The sequence below is a fragment of the Arachis ipaensis genome, chromosome B02, assembly GCF_000816755.2.
Source record: "Arachis ipaensis cultivar K30076 chromosome B02, Araip1.1, whole genome shotgun sequence".
NCBI classification, from domain to species: domain Eukaryota; kingdom Viridiplantae; phylum Streptophyta; class Magnoliopsida; order Fabales; family Fabaceae; genus Arachis; species Arachis ipaensis.
In genome coordinates, this window is record NC_029786.2 from 97,196,816 (window position 1) to 97,202,806 (window position 5,991).

The window sequence follows — 5,991 nt, forward strand, 5'->3', positions numbered from 1 at the left end:
TATTTTCGATACATTTAAAATTCTTTTTATTTTATTATCATACCGACAGCATTTAACTATTAATTTTGTTAGAATATTACATTTATGATTATATTTAAATCAAAATAAATTTATACTTCTATTTCTGCTGCTTCTTGTACTTAACCGAAGTACAAGCTTCTTTTCAATAGTGAAACTAGCAGTCACTAGTCGCTGTCGAATGATTAATAAATGCAATTTCTCTCAACTAACTGCTTTCAATTTTCCCTACTTCAAGCAAATCAAGTTAGATCTCTAGAAAGTTCCTGCTATGGGTAGGTATTAGTTGATTTAGTAATAATTGATTACTATGATGCATATATTCAAATGCTTTTGTTAAAAAAATAAAGGAATTACTTATCGAACTGTGACATCTCAAATTTATTGTAGTAACCCGGAGTGTACGGCAGTATATGTCCTTTATTATTTCATGTATTCCACTTTTGATTAGTTAGTTAATGGAACAAAAAATTAACTTGACTTGTTAAAATATCTTCGTGAATTCCTTAATTTTTAGCTAAGAAAATTGTTAGAAACTCTCAACTAATAATGGTAAACGCGTTTATTTGGATTCGAATTGATTATTTAATTTAAGAGTAATACCCTATCTCTGTTTTTGTTTATTTCACGAGGGGAAGTCTCTCATAAAAAAAAGAATATAAGGTTGTTCGTCTCAATCGAATAGTCCTCCCGTTAAGATGTTCCTATAGAGCATGGCAAATTTGATAGAGGAATCTAATCAAGGTCCATCAACAACAGAATACTTAGATTGGTGGTTTTGGGTGGCTTACAGAATGTTATCTCCAGATGATGCCTTATCGGTTGAGATTATGAATGATGCTCGTCGTTAAATTTAAAACTCAGAGTACAATTTACTGCGATATGACAAATATAGAATACACAATAAAGCATTCAAAAATAGCCAACCACTATCAGGGACTTTTAGAGCAGCCTTCATACTGTGGTGTCTATTAGAGATCACAAGAATACCCTCATACAGAGTCACATTTTGCTATAGATTTGACAAGAAAAAGTCCACTACTCCACATTTTTTCCTCAATAAGTGCAAACGTGAATGGGAGGATGTTCAAGTTTCCATCCCGCGTGATTGTAAAAGGCAAAGTATCTCTATATTTGTCATACAAATGAGTCTTGTCGATGCTTGCTAGTGACTTGCAATGCTGAAATGCCTCCCATAAATAAAGAAAATGTCCATAAAAGATGATGAAAATATACTGCAGATTCATCAAGCTGATCCCCAACTCTAATTGGTGAAGTCTTTAACACTGAAATGCTTCTAACTATAGTTGACTGCACACTAAGTAACCAACGTGGCAACTCGGCATAAGACTCTTCCCAATTTCTGTAGATCTGTGCTATACTGCTATTGCCTTCTACTTTTCCAACAAAATCTTCCTGTAACTAGGTCTGAAGCCATAACTTGCCTCTATTGCTTGCTGCAACAACACCTATATAGTAACCGCAGTATCAGCTCTGACCAATGGAAGATGGAAGCACATATCACGTGATAATCAAGCTGTCTATGATTGGTTAATATTGACGTAGCCAAGCAAGTGTGAGATCCATTATACCTTCTCACCTTTCAAGTACCCTTTCATTGTCGAAGTGATATTCAAATAAATCAATTGCATCATTTTCCAAATCTCTTCCATTTTTCATGATACTTGAGATGGTCTAACTCTAATACTCTATACTCAACTCCATGATGGATGCTATAATTCTTGACACTCAGTACAACTTTTTTTTTATTCATAAATAATTGCCTAATTTGAAATTTTGTAGGAGCAGTTGTATCATACAATCTTTAGCCCCCAAAACAAACTCAAAGTCTGACTGTTGTCCCATAGCTTTCAAGTTTATGGTAGAAAAGTACGGAGGATATATTATTGTGTTGTCCCATAGCTTTCAAGTTTATGGTAGAAAAGTACGGAGGATATATTATTGTGTGCTGGAACTTGAAGGACCATATTGTATACATGGATTGCTCCTTGTATCCTTATCATTGTCTCCAACTATATTGACAGGCTCGTCGTCCATAGCATCCTCTTATACTACATTTTTAACTCGACTGGTTCTCTGTCACCTGCACCATAAGAAATTATGCGAGGAAACTACTATCTCCTACTACAACATAGGCATCTTCATCCTCGTGGTTCAAATCAACCGCAAAAAAGAGAGATGCAATCAACAGATAGGCAGGTGCAACCTGAAGGTTGTGGAAGGTTTAGAGAATGGAGGGTTGAATCTATGGCCTTCTTTTAATTTAATGAAATAACTCTTTAATTTCAAACTTTTAATCTGAATCTGTTTAAATTCAGCAGCGGAACATTTATGAGACAAGTTGGTTTTGTCTCATGAATTTCAGAAAACAGAACTCAAAGAAAGAAAAGAAGAATGACACCAGCATGTATCCTGATTCAGTTGCCTTGTGCAATGTAACTTACATCTAGTCTCCACCACAACAGTGGTGGAATTTCCACTATAATTAAAGTATTACATACACCAATTCCACAGGATTGACACAATCCTTTCCCTCTCAAGTTCTAATCTAACTTGACTTGGCTATGCTAATACATAACTCTTCACTCTTAGTGCTTACCCAACTAAGAAAGGGGTACCTCACTGGTATAAGATACAAGACACAAGAAACAACCTAAAGAAATCTGAAATTACTCTAAACTTTTCTCTCAAGTGTTTCACTTAGCCTTTTATCACTCATAGGCTTTTTTCTTGATTCCTCTCTTTCTGCCTTTTTCCACTCAAGAAATTACAGAAAGATATACGTTGAAAATGAAATACAAACAGTGAAACATGAAGGAGATTAATACTTCAACAGTCTCAGTTGCTATGGTTGAATATCGGATTCACTTGACTCTGATTGGGTTCTTCATCTTGGCAGAATGCTTCTTTAACTTAGAAAGTACTGTCCAAAGTTCATGAACTCTTCACGGAGAAATTCTTCAGAACAAAAACTCAAAATTCTGGTTCTCTCCTTTTCTTCTAAAGGAAGAAACATTTTCTTTTTGTATCTCCTTTCATGTTGCTTAGTTGCTTTCTTCTAAGTCAACTCCTCGAGCTGTGTGCTACCAACTTAGCCTTTCACTATCTTCCATTAATCCCTAAATTAGGAATTTTGAATCTGACCCTCTTACTTGACCGAAAGCATCAGGAAAACAATGAAAAAGGTATTTAATGGTAAACCCAAATCCGAACCATTAATAATGTGCTTTGCCTCCAAGAAACTTTGTGAGCCATTGATTTACAACAGCAGAGATCAAAGACTTCTTTCTTCATTTAACCAAAAATGGTATCGCAAAAAGTTGGAGAAGGAGTGAAGAAATTAACATGCATGCAAATGGAAATAAATCACCTTTTATCTTCTGACTTAGCTTAAATGGATTTGATTTGGGTGATTAGACCTTTGCTTTCTTTGATTAAGCTTTCTGTTTCTTTCTTCTTTGGTGAAATGAGCAAGAAGAAGAACAAAGCTTTCTCTCTCTCTTTTTCTCTGATGTTCTGACCGAAGCAAACTTGTGAGGTGCATTAAAAGGCTTCAGTTTGAATGGAGTCTTCATGAGCTTGGGTTTAAATAATTTCATTCAACCCAGCTAGTTGCTTTGCATTATTCTTCTTTGGGCTTTGAATATTAGGAGGCCCACTGAAGATTTTGTTTCTATTTTTATTTGTTTGGACTGCTGCAACTTTTATTTAAGCCTGCATTACTTAAACAAATGCAATCAAAACTAATTGAGTGATTAACCAAATAAAATAATGTTTATCACATCAATTATAATTAGTGAATTTCTCAACTCAATACAACCACATACATCGAACTAGAAGCTCCTCCCTCCCTCCCAACGTAGTCAAATGAGGATTTGGAGTTTATGCTCCAGAACTACTGATAACATCTTCTAATTTACATACAACTCATTTGTTCTCATCTCTGAAAAATTTCTGCGACAATGAAATAGAATTTGTAGATTTTCATTGGACTCTATCACACACGTATCATACTTCACATCAGTTGACATAACAACAATTAAAATTTTATAAAACAATTTCTTCATCTACTTGGATTCATACACTCCAATCTTCTGTAATATACTGATTTGTGAATTCAAAAAACTATTCGATAAATGGATAAAGACACTCATGCTCTTTTTCAATAAATTTTATATCATCTCTTTTGCTTTTATTAATTTTTCGTGTGTACTATACAAGCGTTAAAAAACTACCCACATCAGACATTACGATTTTGTCATTCTACTTCACAATCACGTTGAACTGATATTTATAATGGAAAATCATGTCTTCATAATCCACTACCCTTGAACGTGTTTTACGTCATTTAGTTTAAGCATATCGCTGTAGGCTATAGCATTTTCTCAACTGCAGTTGTGCATAATTCTTTTTCCCCTATCGCAGTTTACCATTAACTCAGAGACACTCATAATTTGCTACTAGGCAAAGAATTTTACGTGAGAATTCGTAAAACTCCTTAGCCTATAACAATTTACATAAATTAGATAGGACAGTAATGTAAATTATTGTTTGGAAATATTACAATTGTGTAATTATTTTGATCTCCAAATATGTATGTTATCCAGGTGAATTGAACTAAATTCTATAACCAATGAAGTAATGAAGTAAGTTGAATCTTAAAAACGGGTTTCAATTGCACATCTATGAAGCTGAAGGCTGAAAAGTAATTGGACCTGTATCTTTTAAGAATTTGGTTTTATAATTAATTTGTTACACTTTATGTGTATTATTTTTGGATTTTATAAATGTTCAGTTTAGCGTCACATTGAATAAAGCGCCATAATATTAAGAATGTCGGGTAAGTTCTAAATTTTTTTTTCTAATATTATCGTTAAATAAAGTAATTAATTCGAGTTGGTCGAGTGGTCAATTCACTTTTTCGTTTAAGTAAGCGTGAGATTCAAATCTCAACTTGTGCATGTAATGTTTTATTAGTTCTTGATAATAAACTTTTAAATAAAACTCATATCCATAACAAATTAATCAATGACTTATCGAACTAAAAAATACAATAAATTAATCATTGACTTATCAAAAATGAAAAAACACCATAAACAATAAAAATAAATTAAATAAGATAATTTTGAATGATAGTGTCTCTTTCCCCATTGATTTCTCCTATTCTTTTCACTAATTAACCACAGCACTCTCATAATCTCATGATCCCCCACTTCTATATAAAGAGAACACCTTGCACCACTTCAGGTCACCAAATTCAAGCTTTCAACACTCCAAAACACACTTAGCTTTTATTTCACATACATCACTACTTCTTCTTCTTCTTCTTCTTGTTCATATTATAATTAATGGCAAGCCTCAAGTTTGTATTAATATTTCTTATAATATGTCTAATCCTTTTAATAAAAAATTGGATTATATAAATTACCTGCTAGTTTTTTTCTCAAATTTTTAATCAGGTTTCATTATAGTTTGAAAGTTTATTTGTAATTAAATTTTTGTATTAGATAAAATTTTTAATTAAGTTCTTTCTAATTTTTTGTTAAAAAATTATGATATTTTTGGAATATATTTTTTATTGTTACTCATTGTTATGCTGTTACAATATGTTTATTTTAGGATTTTCTCACTATGAAAACTAATTTGAAGATGTTAATAAACATATATATATTTAAGAAAAAATAAATCAACTATTATTTTGGCCATGTAAAATTGAATATCTTAATTCATTTTTTTTATATATGTTGCGATGTTACAGCATTAAGTTCTGAGGAGAGGAAGATGAAGAAGGTGGCTCTAGCCAGCACTGGACACAAATAGTTATGTGAGAGCAGCTTATATTAATTATTAATTAATGAGAATAAACATGAGGGTGATGATGAGGGCTATATACTTATATATATGCCCCTCTCCTCTTGTAGTCTTTGTATGAGCTGGGAATGGATTCTCTCT

The 5,991-nt window shown here is 32.5% G+C and overlaps 1 long non-coding RNA gene across 1 annotated transcript in view; it reads right to left on the minus strand.

Annotated features, from left to right (window-relative positions):
• The window catches only part of LOC110269020, an 11,718-nt gene that overhangs the window by 1,141 nt on the left and 4,586 nt on the right, over positions 1–5,991 (minus strand). Inside the window, exon 2 of the long non-coding RNA XR_002357905.1 lies at positions 5,279–5,417. This is a non-coding gene — a long non-coding RNA (uncharacterized LOC110269020). The remainder of the gene's footprint in view (positions 1–5,278; positions 5,418–5,991) is intronic.